The following is a 21597-nucleotide window of genomic DNA, read 5'->3' on the forward strand; positions in this document are numbered from 1 at the left end:
TCTTTTTTACTGAAAACCTGGACTTTAAGCCAGATTGGGCCTGGGGATTGTAGCAGCAAAAGCAACAGCCAGATGTATACACTCCAGAAGTATACACTCAAAGGCATGGGCACATTCCACACTTGCTGAAGAATGAGAGGCCTGAGAGGCACCTGTTTCCCAGCTGCTAACTGATGTCCACACACCCCATTCGTGTGTCTTCTTTTAGGCCTCTGCATCATGTATTTGTTCAGCCAGTGCAAACACATCTTCTGTGGGGCATCATTAATTGCAGCACCAGCCCCACTTGTTTTGGGAGGAAGTCAGGAGGAATCTGGTCAGCTCCTAATCCCCCAGGACAAAGGTGCTGCCCTCTTTTTGGCACTCACATCCAGCAGCACCATCTCAGGATGGTTTTTCAAACACAAGTAGCATGAGGTAGCAAGCATGGTGTGACAGGCTCAGGGCCATAGGCAGTCAGCTGCTGGAGAAGCAGCACAGGGCAGGCACATCTGTGGGTGGCATCATGACAAGCCAAGGCAGCCACAGCCCCTACCCCCAACAGCCCCAGCCCAGATGGTATTCAAATCTTCCCGGATAGTATTGGGATTCCCGATGCCCATCACTCCCCTGCTCATTAGCACTGCCTTGTGTTGGTTACTCAGGGACTAAGGAGAGGGGGTGGGGGATATAGATCCAGGGTGGACACCGCCTCGCAGCCAGAGTCCACCTGACTGCAGGCCAGCAAGCAAGCCCAAGCAGCTTAGCTCTAGACACTTAGCCTCACCACCTCTGGCTACACTTTCTATGTATACTTTATGCAAAGGTAGAAAAAGAGGTCAGTATTAGCTGTTGTGACATAAAAGTCTATGCCCCATTAAGACCTCCTTAAAATGCTGTTGTCTTAAACCTTCTTTCTTCAAATAAAATTTATACAAATACACACATACAAGCTGAAACTACAGTAAATGAAATATTAGGATTTTTTAAACCCATAAACAAACACTAAAACAGTCACTGTTTGAATGCAGAGAAAGTGGGAGTCTAAAGCAGCTGACCCCAAAACAGCCTCACCAAGCCCAAGGCCAGGCCAGGCAGTCTGAACACTACAAGGTCACCTGATGGTCACAGAGGATGACAGCTCCCATGAGTATTCTCAGGCACTGTGTTAGCTTCTCACTCACAGAGTCTCAGAATGCCTCCTCACCAATACCCTGTGAGGGAAGGCCCCACCTCACTAGAGCACAAAAGGTTCCTGAGCTCTTCCCAGAAAATGGTTTTCAAAGGGTGGAGCTGGGGGAAGCCCAGACAGAACAAGTGAGTCCCCAGGGTCTCCTTAACCTCCCTCAGCTCTTCCACATGGGGCCCTGAGGGAAAGTGAGCAGCCTCCTAACCCCTTTGATAGGGTTCCAGTCCTGCAGGTCTGGACTTCCTTATTTTCTGGAACCATAGCAGGTGACAATGCAAACCCAGGCCCCTTATTTGCCATCCCTCAATGCCAGGCCAGGCCCAGAGCCCTGTGCTGACACAGCCCAGGAGATGCTCGAGGCCCACCTCCACACAGTCACCAATCGCGTAGTGAGATGAGCAAGGAGGTGCAAGAAGGCACAAATCCCCCTGGGCATGGCCTCAGGCATGTTCCACAGGCTCAGGGTCTCCCTGATGAGCTCACAACCCTCCTTCAGGGAGCCTGCAGAGCACAATCCCAGGGAGCAGCGCTCAGATGAGCAGGCAGGCCCCAGATCCCCCACCCCAGGATGCTCTATTCCACTTTGCTGGGCTTCTGCATTGGCCAGTCCCCACTGCTTTCCGGTGGGATGTTTGAGTTGAAGTGAACGTTGAAGGGTATACAGCTGACAGAGCTGACTGCCTTGCAGGTGTTGTAAATCACCTCCTGGCTCCACGGGTCAGCTGTGGAGACACAGCTTGATGGGAGGTAGCCCCACTCCACCATCAGTGGTGCTGGGCTGCCCTGATCTGCACCTTCCAGCTCCTTGCTGATAAGAAGTCTGCATGCTTCTCTGAGGGACTGGGTCATGAGACACCTCTGGCAAGGCCCCGCTGGCAGAATAGGCTGGACACTCTCCCTCAGCCTCCCCAGCAGCCCGGGCTTTGCTGTCACCTGTGCTGATGATCTCACTTCTCTATCTTAATAACAGCACTGATAACTTTTAAGCCCTAGCAAGCTGAAACTTCAAGACAAATGATCTTCTGCCTTAGAAGGGCCATGGTTGGGCAGTGTGTGCCCTATGGCTGTTAGTGGAAGTAGGGAGCTGGATGGGCCTGGCCCCATAGCCTAGTGAAAAGTAGGGCCCTCTCCTTCCAGAGCATCAAAGTCTTAGAGGCTGGAAAAAGGTGCTTGGGTGGGCTGCCAAGAAGCAGAAGGCTAGAAGGCTTTGCAAGGAACCCCAACAGCCTTCAAGGTACCTGAGAGGGCTGGGCTTATTCCAGCTTTCTTTGCTTTCATCCTGTTAGCAAGAAAACCTGCTCACACATGGCAGGTGGGCCTGAGGCTGCCAGTCACTCAGCAGGGCTATAGGCGCCTTGATTGTGGCTGTTTCTTGAAGCAGCTGCTCAGGCCGGTTATTGCAGAGCAGTTCCCTCATTATCCACAGGTCCTTGTTCCAGACCCGGCTCTGCAAAGGGACTAGGGAGGGACTAGGCAAGGGCTCAGCCTGTGACCCACAAGCTGCTCTGAGATATCTCTTTTGTTACTTCCTCATGGACAGCCTCAAACTTCCAAATGAACAGACCAGCATGGAGCCTCCAGGAAAGTGCATAGAATTCTGTCTGGTACCCAGAGGGAAGGGGGTTCCCAGTGAGGGCAGGACCAGGCTGCATGCACCTCTTCATGAATGTTCTCCTCATAGTCCAGCCTCAAGGTGTGCGTCCTCTGTGTGCATGGAGTCCATGGCAGGCTCTGCCTGGGGAGCCGTCCAGCTGCACACCTGCAATGTGGTGGTGACCCTCTTGAATGGTTGGTTCTGGGCCCCATGGCTGGCAGCAGAGAGGGAGATGCTAAGCCACCAAGCCCAGAGCCCTGCCACAGCCTTCTGTGAGGCCTCCATCTGCTCTGGGTTCTTGCCCTGAGAGGCTGCCGTGAAGTCAAACAGAAGCAGGTGGGCCTCTCTTCCAGGGCTGCTCTCTCCCCCACTGACAGCTCCCTAGAAGGGGACTCAGACAGCGGGGACATATTCTTCAGGCAGAAGCCCTGGAGTTTAGGCTGGCCAGTTCATTCCATACCCCCACATGACATGACACAAGGCAGAGGCTGTGGGACAAAAGCATTGCCTTTTCTTCTGGCATGAGGAACGGCTTAGGAAGCAGGGGATGGTGGAGCTGGGGTTGAGTGATGGGCTGTGGGCCACAAGGAGTGGGTGGGCACTGAGCAAGTGTCCTGCATTATCTGTCCACAGACCCAGAATGAGTGGCATCCCAGGAGCCTGTGAGGGGCTGGCAGAGACACTGATTCCAGTAAAAGCCCCATGTGGATGCAGTAATGCTGCCTGCTGGTCCTTGGCTGTAATTACAAACAGGTACATGAGGTACCCATGCATCTTGAAGCTCTCAGGGAGTGGGTTCCAGCTGCTCATGATAGGCACTTTTAGTCACTGAACATGCTTCAGGTATGTCCAAGCTTGATTAAGCCAGGCATCTTGCTGTGAGGCCCTCCACTTCACTAAGGACACTCTTCCTTCCTCCCCCTGGAAGTTTGACCTTCCAGTTCTGGTTCTGGAGACATGATGGCCCCTCCTGGACCCCTGGGAGAATGTGCTTAGGTGACACACAGTCGATGGGGCCCATTTCCAAGCCGTTCTTCCATTTCCCACTGAGGGACCCAAGGCAGGTGACAAGCACTGAGACACCCAAGGCCAGCTGTCTGCACCTAAATGTGATGCTTGTCTGGATGTCTCAGGGCCAGAACCCTCCAGGTGAGATGGCCTGGTCCTCACCACCTGGCCTCCGTGCTCCCTTTTCCTCTGTTCAATCCTGACCCCAATGCCTCCCTCAACTCTCAGGTCACCATTGGAGAAGATGCTCATGAAGAACAAGCAGCTGCAGTTAACCCTGCTGAAGGTGGCAGATGGGTCCAGGCTCTTGAGCTCGTCTTGGACATGGTACATGTGGATGCAGGCTTTGAGCAGTGTGTGTAGCTCTTTCAGGAAGGAAGGGAAAAGGGTGTTACCAGGGTCCTACACCCTGAAACGACCCTTCTCAGACAGTAAATAGTTGGCAGTGTGCGGTCATGTGTGATTTTGGTTTTCAACTTTAGGCTTTCATTTTCAAATTCCACAATAAACACATAAGGTGGGGTTCTGGTTTCAACACACACACACAAACACACACACACACATTCTCTCTCTCTCTGTATGTCTCTTTCTGTCTCCCTCTCTCTCCTTCCTGCTAGTGGGCAAGGATCCTTGTTAACAAGAAACCTTCTGCCAAATGCCTCTGAAGCACAGACAGGTCTTGGGGAGCCACAAGGCCACTTCCTCTTTGTGCACTAGTGTCTTGGGTAGGCATAGCCTTCAGAGCTTTGGGGCCTCCACAACCTTGACCTGCTGTCCAGGGACAGCCCTCATGCAGGGGTGTCCTAAGAACTTTTCAGGACCCCCAAGTTCAGCACTGTCTTCCAATGTGTGTTTCACGATATTTTAATGGTGGTTCTTTTGGGAAAAAGGGAAGGTTCTGTGATCAATTCTGGGACACATTGAGCTACAGATCTTTTTTACAATTGCTCTTAACAAGCAGGTAGGCCCTGAGAACATGAGTAGCTTCCCCGCAGGTAACTTGAGTGCATGAGAATTTTGCTTTACAGCCATGCCAATCTCACCTCAGCAGTTGGCAGTGCTGCACTGGGCAGACTTCTCTACTCAAAGGCTGTGAAGCTTTTCTTTCTTTTTTTAATACATTATTTTTCTTTATAGAATTTGATTGGGCTGATATCAAGCCTGGCTTGGTACTGCCTGATTTTTTTTAGAATCAGAACCCTGTTCTTTAACTCACGGGTTGTGAAGTTAGAAGGTGCTGGTGTGACAGCCTGAGAAGCCGAGCTGCGCTCCAATCCCACTTCATGTGCTCATCTGTGACGCAGAGCCCTCAGAGGAGTGGGGAATTGCTGCCTGGCCCTGCTTCTGGGGGCCCTCCCCAAGGCAGTCCACCCAACTTCCAAACCAGCCTTCCCTCATGCACAGCCATGAGCCCTCCGGCAGCTCCTCAATGTTGCACATCTCTGAGAAGTGGTCCAGCATGTTGCTGTCCAGGGGCAGTGAGAAGCAGGTGCAGCGACACATGTATTCACGGACCATGAGCACCGGGTAAATCTCCCGCACCATCTCCTTGGGGGACACCTTCAGGGAGAAAGCCTCAACAACTGATGGCACACCACATGGCAGAAAGCAAAGATTTACCCTTTCCCCAGCCCAAAGTCCTGAGAATCATGCCAAAAATCCTTGGTTTCCCACTTTTTGAAAATTTAAAAATTAAAATCCAAGGTTCCGTGTATACATGCCATGCCCACCTGCACGTGTGTGTGTGTGTGTGTGTGCGGGCGTGTGTGTGCGGGCGTGTGTGTGCAGGACAGAGCCTGGCCCATTGACTATTCCTGTAGACCAAGAAAAATCCCTATGCAGAGTAAGAGGAGATGGAAGAAATGAGGGAGAGGAAATGGCAGCCTTGCCTCCTCCCTTGCCCAGCGCTAAGGTCCCCAGGGCAAATGGCTTTTGCCTTCAACTTCACCTTAAAAACATACAAAATATATTCATTTTTACTTCCCTCACTTTCTTAATGTTACAAATTGTATCTTCATATATGTTGTGTATTTTCACAGAAATTTAAGAATTTAATGCACCATTATAGTAGAAAATTGTATATCTGTGTATATATTTACATTGAACAGAGAGCTTTATATTTTCATGTGGTTTTATGATGCTGTCCAGCATAATTTAATTTTTCAACATAATTAACTCTCTTTAGAAATTTTTTTTCCTAGGATTATTCTAGTAGTTAACAACCTAGGCTTTTTTATTTTAATCTTTGAATGTCTTTATTTTTTTCTAATTTTTGAAATAAAATATTTCCCAGATCAATTATTCTTGGTTGCTAGTATTTTTTGTTTCAACGCTTTGATATGTGGAAAGTTCTTAGCATCCCCGCTTTTTCTCCGAAATAATGCTTATGCCATTTTCTCCCTCTATTCTTTTTAAAAGACTCTATCTCTGAATGTATTGGTCTACTTGCTGGTGTCCAGTAAATCTTATATTTCACCCGTATTTTTCCCATTCTTTAAAATATTAGTTTCCAGGACTCAATATTTGTGAATAATATATGTTCAGTTTTCTTTTTTCTGCTCCATTGTTTGCTCTTGTGTCTCTGTAGTGAATTTATAAAACTCAGTTATTATATTCTTCAACTCTATGATTTCTGTTGGGTTTTTAAAAATAGTTTTTATCTCTTTGTTGATATCTTATTTTTCTCATTCATTATTTTTAAATTTCACTCAGTTGTCTCTTTTTGTTATATTTTTGTTCATTGAGAATGCTTAAGATGATTATTTTAAGTTCTCTATCAGATATGCAAAAATCTTTATTTGTTAAGATTCAGTTTCTGGCTATTTATGTTTTTCTTCCAATGGGGAATATTTCCTGCCTTCTCTGTGTGCCTTGTGATTTTTTTTTTTATGAGATCTGGGGATCTATACAGCACTCATCAAATCTAGCATTTAAAGACTGGCTCAGTAAAGAGGGATACTGACAGCAATAGTTCAGGCTATAGATTCTAGGGGCCTCACAAACACATTCCCAAATATATTTTCTGTGGACTTGGGTGTGTTTCCAAGTTAAAGAGAATTTTTTTCTCAATGTATGCTAGACTCTATTGTCTGTTTTCTTCCCCAGTTGACTGTCTGTGGTATTGCAGTTTCTCTAGTGCTGTAACAAGCACTCATCTTTCTTCTCAGCAGACACAAACTGTCATCCATATGACTCCATCATGTCCTTGAGCACTCCACATCAGGAGAGACAGAATCTAGTCATTAGACAATTTATCAAAAAGCCAAACATTTCAACACATATTCTACTGTTTTAATTCTCTTCTGAAGGAGATACTGGGAGTTGGGCATTTTCTGATTAGCGCAATTGCTGTTCTGGGTAAAAGAAGAAACTGTAGTGGACAGTCTGTAAGCCAGACTTGATCACCTTTCTGCAGCAATGAAAAAAATTTACAAGAGAAAAACAAAAAACCCTATTAAACCTCACAGACAATGCCAGAGTTTGAATATGGTGTGGTCATCTCTGCTCCAGTGGAAATTGTTTTGGAAAAGCCTACTTTTATTTTTCTTGCTGTTACAGAGGAACATTTCTTGTCTTATGCTTATTCTACTCTGCAATCCTCTAAGGCTTTTTCTCTCCCTCCCAGAATCTTCCAGTGCATTCGCACTGAGAGCCAAAGTCCTCCCAGAATCTTGTGAGAACCTAAATCATCTGACTAGTTTGTCATGGCTTCTGGGGAAATGGGAAAATCGGTGCACACTTCTGGAGACCCTTGTTATGCCATTTTTTATAAATCTGTTGTGCCTCAAATCAGAAGTGTGTGAGGGGAGATGTGGAGGCATTGGGATTTGTTTTAGAAATTCCAGGAACACCAGAGACAGATGACACCTGTTTTCTGCTTTATAATGTCAAGTCCTATGAAGGCTAAAACATAATTTTACAAAAAAATTAGACTGAAAATCTTTACAGGCAAAAAGTATCTTATTAAATAGGAAAATCTAATTATTTTATTTTAAAATTTTCTTTTTCTTAGTGGGACCTAATCATAGAAATTTAAACTCTATATGCCAACAGCCTCTACTGTAGGGTGGCTTATTGTATGTACTCATTTTACAGATTTCTTACAAAAACTTTTTCTGTAAGGGAAATTAGAATGTTGTTCAACATATATTGACTTCCCAATTGTTACCTTATTTCTCACTTATTATTTAATGATTCTCTCTTCTTTAATATGAAGATTACTATGACTGTGTTTTCACTTTCTGAATTGTTGTATGTCACAATTGTCTGTAATTTCAGTTTCAGAGGTTCTAAAATAGCATGCTCCAATGTAGATGTTATGTATAAATTATATAATTAATAATTTATTAAAATATTTGGCTTGTGTGTTTAGTTGACTGTAGACACAGTGTTACTATTAGCATTTTCTTTCAGTTTCCTCAACTTTTATTTAAATAATAGTACAATTTATTCCCAATTTTTATTTTATATATCAATGTTTTATACTGTATTTACAATATTTATATTGTTACTGTATTTAAAAATGTAAGACTTTTCTCCTAAAGGCTAGATTACAGCCTTACCATTTTGTGTTAGAAAAGCAGCAATGCATCAGTAGCATAATTTAAAAGTTTCGGCTGGGTGCGGTGGCTCACGCCTGTAATCCCAGCACTTTGGGAGGCCAAGACGGGTGGATCACGAGGTGGAGATCGAGACCATCCTGGCTAACACGGTGAAACCCCGTCTCTACTAAAAATACAAAAAATTATCCGGGCATGGTGGCGGGCGCCTGTAGTCCCAGCTACTCGGGAGGCTGAGGCAGGAGAATGGCGGGAACCCGGGAGGTGGAGCTTGCAGTGAGCCGAGATCGCACCACTGCACTCCAGCCTGGGCGACAGAGCGAGACGCCGTCTCTAAATAAATAAATAAATAAATAAATACAAAAAGTTTCTCTAGTATTACTTAAATGCTTGTTCTTTAAAACTTTCTCATCACAGCTCTTTATGATAATTATAATGTGTTTTCTCTAAAATGTCTTTGCCCTAACTGTATCCAAATGATTCAAAATTTACACTTTTCATGGATTCACAGGAAGAGTTGAAAATTGTAGTTACCTAGGATTCTTTTTCATTAGGACACTGTGTTTATTCGGGATTTTATGGATTAAAATTTCTCTTAATTATGTTTTATAATTTTATGTTTCTGCATTTTTTTTAGAGTAGGCTGTCTCACATCAGTCAATTGTGTTTTTACTTTCTACTTATTTATTATGATTTTGAATTACAGTATTCTAATCAGAATTCTGGGGGTTAATGTTTCTTTTAACTTTGTTTTGCAATTTTATATTTCTGTTCCCTTTTTTAGGGTAGGGCACCTTACATCAGTTTATTGCTTTTAGTTTTAATTTATATAATATAATTTTGTATGACAATATTCAACTCTGTACACCTTAAGACAGTGTGGGGCAAAAGTCAAATATGAACCAGCCCTATGACTTTTGTGAATATAATGATCTGTTTGTTTGTTTGTATAAATATTGCCCCTGTTTTGTTTATGACTTGTATATTTTCTTCTTGGTTGATGGCCAATAATTGATTCTAAGTGACTATTCATGGAAATTGTCTTAATTTCAACATCTGTTGTTTATATTATCTTCGTGTGAAAGAAAGACTTATGTGATTTTAAGGCAATTTTTCAAAACTTTGTAATTCTCTTTCAGGTGTCTTTTTTTTTTTTTTGACAGAATCTCACCCTGTCACCCAAAGTGCAGTGGCACAATCTTGAATCACTGCACCCTCCACCTCCCAGGTTAAAGCAATTCTCCTGCTGCTGCCTCCTGAGTAGCTGGCATTAAAGGTGTGCACCACCACGCCTGGCTAATTTCTGTATTTTTCGCAGAGTTGGGGTTTCCCCATGTTGGCCAGGCGGGTCTTGAACTCATGGCCCCAAGTGATCTGCATGCCTCAGCTTTCCAGAGTGCTGGGATTACAGGCATGAGCCATCGCTCTTGGCCCTTGGGTGTCATTTTCGATTTTGATTGTGGTAAAAATATATAACATAAAATTTAGAATCTTTAATATTTTTTCTTATACAATTCAATCATGGTAAGTGTATTTACATTGTTATGCAACATATTTGTAAAACTTTTTTCTCTTGCAAAACTAAAACTCAATACACATGAAATGACAACTACTCATTTTCCTTACCACCTGGCTCCTGATAAAAATCATTCTATTATCTGTTTCTAAGAGTTTTAATACTTTAGATATTACATATAAGTAGAATCATAGAGTATCTGTTTTATTGTGACTAATTGTACTTAGCATCATGTTCTCAAGATTTATCTTTATTGTGTATGTTAACAAGATTTTCTGCCTTTAAAAGCTGAGTAATATTCCATTACTTTTATATTACAAATTGTATTTATTTATTCATTCTGTGAGGAAAGTTTGTGTTGCTTTCACCTATTGGCCTTTGTGAATAACGCTGCAATGAATATGGGTGTGTAAATAACTATTTGATCATAAGTGCGAGATTTACATCTGTGCTACCTTTTTTTTTTTTGGCGGGAAATTGTCTGTCTTTTATGCCAGAAACAAACTGTTTTCATTACTGTTGCTTTGCAGTGTGCTTTGAAATCAGAAAAGGTTAGGTCATTAACATTGTTGTTTTTTAAAACATTTTTGGGCTCTTTATGGTCGCTTGAGATTCCATATAATTTTTTGGGTTTTTTTTCTATTTTTTTTTAAATTGTTAATTTCAAAGGGATTGCATTGAATCTGTAGCTTGCTTTAGGCATCATGAACATCTTTACAATACTAAGTCTTACAACCCTTAAACATGAGCATGCTCAAAAGTGAGTTAATTTCCATACATGTGTTGATATTTTTGTTTTCTTCTGTTATTGATTTCTAGTTTTATTCCATTTTGATCAGAAATAATAGTTATCAAAAGGCTAAACCACTCTGGGAAGTGACCTATATTATAGAACATTAAAAAGACATGTGAGGGCACTGCTTCTGCCCTGATGGGCTGCAGGGATGAGCTCTCTGAGATGACACACTGCAGACAAATGCAGGGAACAATGTAACCCCTTTTTCATGTAACCTCTTCCCTATTTTTGTAGAGTAATAGTGATAGTGGTGGCTTTTAAGTCTTGGAGAAGGTCTGGTAGTACACTGAAGCTGTCTGCTACAGATGGTACCAGCGGTGAATAATTAAAACAATACAAACTGTAGCAGCATGAATAAATACAGCCTAGTGTAGAGTAAAAACAACACAAAGGCCTTCTCTGATATTTCTACAAGTGTGTAAAAAGGGACTTTACATCTAACCAAGTTGCCATTGGGACTAATGAAGGCCAGATTTTTGGGGGGGAGAACTTTGAGTCACTCATGGAAAAGCCTTAAGAGAGAGCCCAGAGAAATTCCACATTTGGGTCTGGGTCCTGGGCCCATCTTGGTTTTGTCAGGCCCCTGTCGGTAGAGACTCCCATGTGCCTGCTCTCACCATAGCGCACTGTATGCCATGCTTGGGGGTGTGGTGAACCTGCCCCTTGTCCAAGGAGACGGGAGAGTTGAACCCATCAAACAGCTGCTCACTGATTTTAATGCAGCTCTATAAAGAGAGTTCCCGACCAGGCGCGGTGGCTCATGCCTGTAATCCCAGCACTTTGGTAGGCCGAGGCGGGTAGATCACGAGGTCAGGAGATCGAGGCCATCTTGCCTAACACGGTGAAACCCTGTCTCTACTAAAAGTACAAATAATTAGCTGGGCATGGTGGGGCACCTCTAGTCCCAGCTACTCGGGAGGTTGAGGCAAGAGAATGGCGTGAACCCACGAGGCAGAGGTTGCAGTGAGCCAAGATCGCGCCACTGCACTCCAGCCTATGTGGCAGAGTAAGACTCCGTCAAAAAAAAAAAAAAAAAGAGCAAGTTAATAGTCAGCTTTGTTTTTACCACCAGGTGACATCCCCATTAGAAATTCTGCTTCCTAGATCAGGAACATAGGAGCATCCTCATAGACCCCCAGCCAATGAGGAAACTAGAGGACAGCTTAAGGCCTGGGATTCACATCTGAGTAGACACACTTGGTCCTCAATGCTCAACTTTTTATTCTACCAGACATGACCTGGGTATGAACATGACAGACCCACCAGGGTTCCAACACCTGAAAACTTGCCCCTGTCAAAAAGAGCTTCCTCCTTTCCTGCTCCCCCTGCAATACATGGTAATGGTGGGCAGCATGGGGTTGCCCAGATGAGATGACAAGGGAGGCCTGGCATGGACGGACCTGCCCCACGCTACAGTGTGTTATCTGTGGGTGCCTCTTGCCAAATGATCAGAGGTATCAAGGATGCGGTTTGAGCCAATGTGTATATTATCAGAAAAGGCTCTCACTTTGAGCCTTTCTCAGGCAACAGCTTAGGAATATAGCATACAATGAGAACACAGTGCTCTCTTAAGCATCTCCCATGAAATGAGCTACATACAGGGCTGTCTCTAGCATGTGGGTGACTGGTTCCCAAAGTTCTAAATTCTGTCAGGTTCTGTCACAAGGGAAGCCTGTTAACTTCTTCAAGCTTCCATCCCTTGAGCCCTTTTCTTCCACAAATCTACACAAAGGCCCTGCTGGGCTGCTGATTGCTCACCCTCCCCTCCCATGTTCACTCTTTACCTGTACACAGTTATGCAAACACAATTATACTCCTTACTCCTCAAAAAGATCTAAATGCAGCCAGGGCCCCAGGTTTGAAGAAACAGATTTGGGTTAAAACCTTCTTTTTTTTTTTCATTTCTGTGACCATATAAAAAGTCATTGTGTGCTTCAGGTCTCCCCATACCTGAAGTATGCATAATGGGATTATGCCAGCATCAACTCCCAAAGCCATTCATTGGAGACATATGAGATAGAATGAATAAAAATGGGTTGGGTGCAGTGGCTCATGCCTGTAATCTTAGCGCACTGGGAGGCCAAGGCAGGTGAATCACTTAAGGCCAGGAGTTTGAAACCAGCCATGGGCAACATGGCAAAAACACTTCTCTACTAAAAATGCAAAAAATAGCCAGATATGGTGATGCATCCCTGTAATCCCAGCCACTCAGGAGGCTGAGGTGTAAGAATCACTTGAACCCAGGAGGCAGAGATTGCATTGAGCCATGATTGTGCCACTGCACTCCAGCCTGGATGACAGAGCGAGATGCTGTCTAGAAAAAATATATATATAGGCTGGGCACGGTGGCTCACGCCTGTAATCCCAGCACTTTGGGAGGCCAAGGTGGGTGGATCACGAAGTCAGGAGATCGAGACCATCCTGGCTAAAATGGTGAAACCCTGTCTCTACTAAAAATACAAAAAAATTAGCTGGGTGTGGTGGCGGGCGCCTGTAGTCCCAGCTACTCCGGAGGCTGAGGCAGGAGAATGGCGTGAACTCGGGAGGTGGAGCTTACAGTGAGCCGAGATCGCGCCACTGTACTGCAGCCTGGGTGACAGAGCGAGACTCCATCTCAAAAATAAATAAATAAATAAATATATATATATATATACACACACACACACATATATACGCATATATATGTATATATAGACACATATATATGTATAGACACATATATAGACACATATGTATATATAGATACATAAATATATGTGTATATGTATATACACACACACATATATGTATATATGTGTACATATGTATATATAGATACATATATGTATATATGTGTGTATGTGTACATATAGATACCTATATGTATATATGTGTATATATGTATATATAGACACATATATGTATATATAGACAAATATATGTGTGTATATACACACATATATATATGTGTGTATATATGTATATATACATAAAAATCATGGCCTGGCGTCCTATTTAAATAATAAAATAATGTCCTATTGAAATAATAAAATAATGTCCTATTGAAATAATAAAATAATGCATAAATAATAAAATAATGCATAAACTTAGAGATAGAAGCATTACAGGGAGGGGTGAAGGAAACATGGCCTGCAACTCAAACAGGCCTGGGGTCCAGCAGTGTGATCTTGGGAAAGACATTTCCCCACTGGCCTTACTTTTCCATTCTACACCAGAAAGAGGTTGAAATTAAAAGAAAATTAGATACTGTCCTCTGGCATTAAATATTCCAGTACCTGTTCATTATATTTAGAATCATGTCTACATGCCTTATCTCAGCCTATGTGGTGGGTGCCCCCACAAAGTCTCACAACAACACTAAGTTGTGAGTGAATCAGTTTGTTATTTTAAAAAGTGGCTCAAAGCTCAGTGCCTCAGAAGCCAGTATTATAACACTGGGTTTTTGAGCAAATATATATATATATATATATATATATATATATATATATATATATATATATGCAGGTTTGTTACATATGTATGCATGTGCCATGTTGGTGTGCTGCACCCATTAGCTTGTCATTTACATTAGGTATATCTCCTAATGCTATCCCTCCCCCTTCCGCGCACCCCACAACAGGCCTCGGTGTGTGATGTTCCCCTTCCTGTGTCCAAGTGTTCTCATTGTTCAATTCCCACCTATGAGTGAGAACATGCAGTGTCTGGTTTTTTGTCCTTGCGATAGTTTGCTGAGAATGATGGTTTCCAGCTTCATCCGTATCCCTACAAAGGACATGAACTCATCACTTTTTATGGCTGCATAGTATTCCATGGTGTATATGTGCCACGTTTTCTTAATCCAGTCTATCATTGTTGGACATTTTGGTTTGTTCCAAGTCTTTGCTATTGTGAATAGTGCCACAATAAACATACATGTGCATGTGTCTTTATAACAGCGTGATTTATATTCCTTTGGGTATATACCCAGTAATGGGATGCCTGGGTCAAGTGGTATTTCTAGTTCTAGATCCCTGAGGAATCACCACACTGACTTCCACAATGGTTGAACTAGTTTACAGTCCCACCAACAGTGTAAAAGTGTTCCTATTTCTCCACATCCTCTCCAGCACTTGTTGTTTCCTGACTTTTTAATTATCGTCATTCTAACTGGTGTGAGATGATATCTCATTGTGGTTTTGATTAGTATTTATCTGATGGCCAGTGAGGATGAGCATTTTTTCATGTGTCTGTTGGCTGCATAAATGTCTTCTTTTGAGAGGTGTCTGTTCATATCCTTTGCCCACTTTGTGATGGGGTTGTTTGTGTTTCTCTTGTAAATTTATTTGAGTTCTTTGTAGATTCTGGATATTTGTCAGATGAGTAGATTGCAAAAATTTTCTGCCATTCTGTAGGTTGCCTACTCACCTCTGATGGTAGTTTCTTTTGCTGTGCAGAAGCTCTTTAGTTTAATTAGATCCCATTTGTCAATTTTGGCTTTTGTTGCCATTGCTTTTGGTATTTTAGACATGAAGTACTTGCCCATGCCTATGTCCTAAATGGTATTGCCTAGGTTTTCTTCTAGGGTTTTCATGGTTTTAGGTCTAATATTTAAGTCTTTAATCCATCTTGAATTAATTTTTGTATAAGGTGTAAGGAAGGGATCCAGTTTCAGCTTTCTCCATATGGCTAGCCAGTTTTCCCAGCACCATTTATTAAATAGGGAATCCTTCCCCCATTTCTTGTTTTTCTCAGGTTTGTCAAAGATAAGATAGTTGTAGATGTGTGGTATTATTTCTGATGGCTCTGTTCTGTTCCATTGATCTATATCTCCGTTTTGGTACCAGTACCATGCTGTTTTGGTTACTGTAAACTTGTAGTATAGTTTGAAGTCAGGTAGTGTGATGCCTCCAGCTTTGTTCTTTTTGCTTAGGATTGACTTGGCAATGCAGGCTCTTTTTTGGTTCCATATGAACTTTAAAGTATTTTTTTCCAATTCTGTGAGGAAAGTTATTGGTAGCTTGATGGATCAGAGCAGAACTGAAGGAAATAAAGACACAAAAAACCCTTCAAAAAATCAATGAATCCAGGAGCTGGTTTTTTGAAAATATCAACAAAATTGATAGACCGCTAGCAAGACTAATAAAGAAGAAAAGTGGGAAGAATCAAATAGACACAATAAAAAATGAAAAAGGGGATATCACCACCAATCCCACAGAAATACAAATTACCATAGAGAATACTCTAAACATCTCTATGCAAATAAATTAGAAAATCTAGAAGAAATGGATAAATTCTTCAACACATACACCCTCCCAAGACTAAACCAGGAAGAAGTTGAATCTCTTAATAGGCCAATAACAGGCTCTGAAATTGAGGCAATAATTAATAGCTTACCAACCAAAAAAAGTCCAGGACCAGATGGATTCACAGCCAAATTCTACCAGAGGTACAAGGAGGAGCTGGTACCATTCCTTCTGAAACTATTCCAATCAATAGAAAAAGAGGGAATCCTCCCTAACTCATTTTATGAGGCCAGCATCATCCTGATACCAAAGCCTGGCAAAGACACAGTAAAAAAAGAGAATTGTAGACCAATATCCCTGATGAACATTGATGCAAAAATCCTCAATAAAATACTGGCAAACCGAATCCAGCAGCACATCAAAAAGCTTATTCACCATGATCAAGTGGGCTTCATCTCTGGGATGCAAGGCTGGTTCAACATACGCAAATCAATAAATGTAATCCATCACATAAACAGAACCAAAGACAAAAACCACATGATTATCTCAATAGATGCAGAAAAGGCCTTTGACAAAATTCAACAGCCCTTCATGCTGAAAACTCTCAATAAATTAGGTATTGATGGGACGTATCTCAAAATAATAAGAGCTATCTATGACAAACCCACAGCCAATATCATACTGAATAGGCAAAAACTGGAAGCATTCCCTTTGAAAACTGGCACAAGACAGGGTTGCCCTCTCTCACCATTCCTTTTCAACATAGCGTTGGAAGTTCTGGCCAGGGCAGTCAGTCAGGAGAAAGAAATAAAGGGTATTCAATTAGGAAAAGAGGAAGTCAAATTGTCCCTGTTTGCAGATGACACGATTGTATATCTAGAAAACCCCATCGTCTCAGCCCAAAATCTCCTTAAGCTGATAGGCAACTTCAGCAAAGTCTCAGGATACAAAATCAATGTGCAAAAATCACAAGCATTCTTATACACCAATAACAGACAAACAGAGAGCCAAATCATGAGTGAACTCCCATTCACAATTGCTTCAAAGAGAATAAAATACCTAGGAATCCAACGTACAAGGGATGTGAAGGACCTCTTCAAGGAGAGCTACAAACCACTGCTCAAGGAAATAAAAGAGGGCACGAACAAATGGAAGAACATTCCATGCTCATGGATAGGAAGAATCAATATAGTGAAAATGGCCATACTGCTTAAAGTAGTAATATTCTTAGAAAAGGTTTAGGAGGTGAGTTCTGGATTAGTAGGGAATTGCTGAAAGAAAAAGTGTATGGAAAGTCATCGGGCATGAAGATCCATCTTTTCTTGCTTACTCACAGGTCTCCTGTGCAAATTTGGGGAGAGTTAATATAAAATATGTGATGGAAAGTTAGGCTCTGACATCAGTGAGCTTATTTCACATAGGCTCCAGTTGACCATATGGGTTCTGACCAACTTTAGCCAGTTTTTAAAAATCTCCTAAGTGGAAGAAATTTCAGTCTTTCAACAAGTTGTATCTTTTCTTATCTGTCATTCTGAAAACTAAAGAATTTCTGCTAGTCATTGGTTTACCTCTTTGGGGACAAGGTTCTAGCTCCTGTCAAAGAGAATACAACAAAAATGATAGGGTAACACTTTTGTCTTAGTTCAGGCTTCTATACCAAAAAGCATAGACTAGGTAACTTATAAACAAAAGATTTTAGTTCTGGAAGCTAGAAATTTGAGATTGGGGTTCCAGCATGGTTGGGGTCTGGTAAGGACTCTCTTCTGTTTCAAACTCCAGACTTCAGGTTGTATTCTCATTTAGCAGAGAGAGGGAGAGACTGTCTTCTGTGGTTTCTTCTAAAAAGCCAGTAATCTCTATCATGAGGGACTCATTCTTAGGACTTAATTACCTCTCACCTCCTAAGGCCATTACACTGGGGATTAAGGTTCTGGCATGTGAATATGGGCAGGAATCACATAGTCTATTGCAACTTCCAAGGTTATAATTTTTTCAAAGCTATTATTTTCCTCCTACTTGCTCTGTCTAATGCTTCCTCTCTCAATCTGTCTTCCTTTCTCTCTTTTTCTGTGCACACTTCTATCTCTTTCATTTTCCATCCCTCTATTTTATTCCTCAAGCTGAAGAAGCGATCTCCAGTGTCCTAAGATGCTCTAGGTACATACCCACATGACAGAGAACTGAGGAGATGCCCAGGCCAATCGAGAGGAAGAAACTCGGGCTCTCAGTTCACACTGAATTGTGCCAATTTCCATGAGGCAGATTGGAGGCTGATCTTTTCCAAGTCCAGCTTCAATTGAAATCACAGCCCCAGCGTCATAAGAAACCTTGAGGCAGAGGCACCCATCTAAGCTATGTCCAGATTCTGGTTCACAAAAATTGTGAGATAGTATTTGTTGTCGAAAGGTGCTAAAATTCAGGGCTATGTTGTTAGAGAGGAGCAAATGACTAACCTCCTCTTTCAGGCCCCAGGATCCTCCCTCCCCTCTGTTCCTTTCTTTCTCAGGCTGCCTGCAGCCACACTGGTCCCTTTCTAACCTCATCTGCTGAACTCACCTGTGCCTGTGAGTCTCTTCACAAGTAGTGGCTTCTCCCTGACACACTTTCCACTCCTGCACAGGACTGGCTCTCTGTTCTCATTCTGGTCACAACATAATGTCACCTTAGCGAGGCATTCATGTCCCCTCCATGCAATGTCTCCACAGCCCTGCCTCCCAACATGCTACTTTATTTCCATTATAAAATGCTCTTTTCTTTCACATGTACTTGCTTTAGTGTTTTTGTCCAGCAGTCCTCAGACGGTGGGCTCCCCGCGCGGAGGCAGGGATGACATAATCATTTTCGGTACCACGTTGTGAGCCTACCAAGGCAGTGGCCACAGGGTGAGTTCTAGGGGAAGAGTCCCTGAGTAAAATAACATGGAACATCACAAAGCCCTTCTTCCTGCTTTTGGCCACCGAATGTGGAGATCGTGAATGATAACAGGAGGTGCAGGACCTCAGCGTGACTCTCCCCCTGGCTCCAGCTGCTCCAGTCAAGCCCGATGGGCACAAGAAACACGGGGGTCTGCCGCCACCTAGCGGCCATCACGAGCACTGCAGCCCCAGGCAGAAGCATCACAGAACAGGTACCTGTATTGGGGGATTCTCAAGGCAGTGGCTCTTCACGGACCCCTGGGGAAAAGGAGCAGTATCTGAAGACTCCAAGGGCCATACAGTCGACCTCAGAAGCCTCCCGTGATTCCTATTTTCCTCAGCCTCTTGGGGTGTGCTGTGCATTCATGAAATATTTTCACAGCATTCAGACACATTATTTTCTTCCACTTCCAAATGAAGACCTGAAGGAACCCCCCAAAAAACTAGTATATTTTTCTGGGTCCCATACTCCATAGCCCAGTGCATTGTCACATTCTGCTTCATTCCAAGTCCTCATCTGCCCAAGTCTCTAGGCCTCTCTCTTCTCTGAAGGACCTCTCGAAATTGAAAAGCCTCTTCCCAGAGTCTGAAAGCGCAGTGAGTTACCACTGAAGAGCCAAGGGCAGCAGACGCTTAAGAGTATCTGGAATCCTTGATATTATTCCCTTCGAGTACCCTTATTTATGAGGGAGAAAACGGAGACTTTCTTTCCCGTAGCCTCCCTTTATATCACGCGGGGTGGTGGGGGGAGGGCAGAGCTCATTTTAGTTTCAGGTGCCCACAGAGGTGGCAGTCACAACCCCAGTCCTGTCCTCTTGAAATATTTGGGGAGGTCCCAAGGCCCGGCAAAACCCAGGGAACCTGGAGGATCCTTCAGCCCATGCTGTCAGCTCCTTGTCATGTAGCTGGGGGAGTGGATGCCTCTGCCTCATGGCAAAGCTGCCTCTAATATTTCTTCCCCTTTTGTCACTTCTCTGGTTTCCTCTTCCCTAACCTCCCCTCCATGATCTCCACCTTAGAAGCGTGCGTGTGTGTGCGCGTGTGTGTGTGGTGTGTGTGTGCCTGTGTGTGTGTGTGCATGCATGCTCACCTATGTGAGAATGTGGAATAGTAGAAAGCCCAGGTAGAAAATAGAGCACAGAGTTTTCCAGGACTTAGGAGCACTCATTTCAAAAGCAAATCTGATGGATGGGGTGCATGCAAGGCCTAGGAAGCTGGCTCCCTCCCTAATACTCTGTGCTCTGCCCAATTTCTGGGATCTGGACCAGTCTTTGGCTTTTTTGGGGCCTCAGTCTCCCTGTTGTAAAATGAGGAGTTGGACACAAAACTGTGTAAGCACATGTTCAGCGAAGACATGGTGTCATGCTCAATACCAGATAGAATACTGGGATGGGGTGAGTTTGGGCAGACTTAGGTGCCCATGGGTGCTCAGGCCAATGCAGGTGAACATAGAGCATGGCGCAGCCAAGTTTTCTTTCCAGGGCTATGGGATAAAACAATGCACCACGGGCTCTGCTCTTGAGGCTGGTCCCACAAGATTTGCCCAGGTCCAGCCACCAACTGTTTGATGAATTTCATGTTTGATGAATTTCATGTCCTGTGAAGCCCATATCCACCCCCATTACAGAGAGGGGCATGGGACACTGGATCAATAGGATAATGTCTTTTGCCTTTTTACAAATTTTAACTGACTGGATGTTTCTTTTTTCTATTTTTCTGTGGTTTTTTTTCCTAATTTTTAAGAGGTCTTTACAGGTTGGGCATGGTGGCTCACGCCTTTAACTTCAACAGTTTGAGAGGCTGAAGCAGGTGGATCATTTGAGGTCAGGAGTTCAAGACCAGCCTTGCCAACATGGTAAAACCACGTCTCTACTAAAAATACAAAAAAATCAGACAGGTATGGTGGCACATGCCTGTAGTCCCAGCTACTCAGGAGGCTCAGGCAGAAGAATTGCTGAAACTCGGGAGGCGGAGGTTGCAGTGAGCCGCGATCGTGCCACTGCACTCCAGCCTGGGTGACAGAGCAAGACTGCATCAAAAAAACAACAAACAAAACAAAACAAAAACTCTTTATATAGCAGAAATGTGAGCCCCTTTGTAATTTCATGAATTGCAAATATTTATTACAATTTTTGAACTTCTTTTCTTATTGTGGTGCTCCCTTTAAATTGGATTTGGAGGTTATTGTTGTATTGTTTTGCTTTGTTTCTATGTAACTTCTCCCCAAATTGATTTACAGATTTCTATTTTCACAACACAATATTTTGGCAGAAATCTTGTGAAAACTGTCTAATCAATTTAAAAATGTAAACACATATAAAAAAGCCAAGAACTGTAAAAACTATCCTGAAGAATAACAAAGTTTGTGAGCTTAAAATGCCAGATATTCAGACTTAGATTAAAGCTATAGTAATCAAAGCTATGTATGGTAGCAATGCAAAAATAAGCACAAAGAAAACTGGAAAAACTCGAGTCCAACCGAGACCCACGCATTTGGACATTTTGTATATTACAAAAGAGGCACAGAAGAGCAGTGGAGAGAAAACAGTCATCTCGGCAAATAGCCTTGGGTCAACTGGTTATTTATGTGAGAAAGAAATACTCCTATCTTACATTTTTAACGGATTTCAATGACAGGCAGATTTTAAATTTTAAGGTGAAGTTGAAAACAATATTTCTAGTAAATAAGATAGATAAATATGTTCGTGACCTTGGCACAGGCCAGGATTTCTTAGGACACAAAGTCCATTAACCTTCAAGACAAAAATATGACAAATTGGACCTTATTAGGATTAAAACCTTCTCTTCATAAAAAAAAA

Source organism: Pongo pygmaeus, chromosome Y (assembly GCF_028885625.2).
Source record: "Pongo pygmaeus isolate AG05252 chromosome Y, NHGRI_mPonPyg2-v2.0_pri, whole genome shotgun sequence".
Lineage (NCBI taxonomy): Eukaryota > Metazoa > Chordata > Mammalia > Primates > Hominidae > Pongo > Pongo pygmaeus.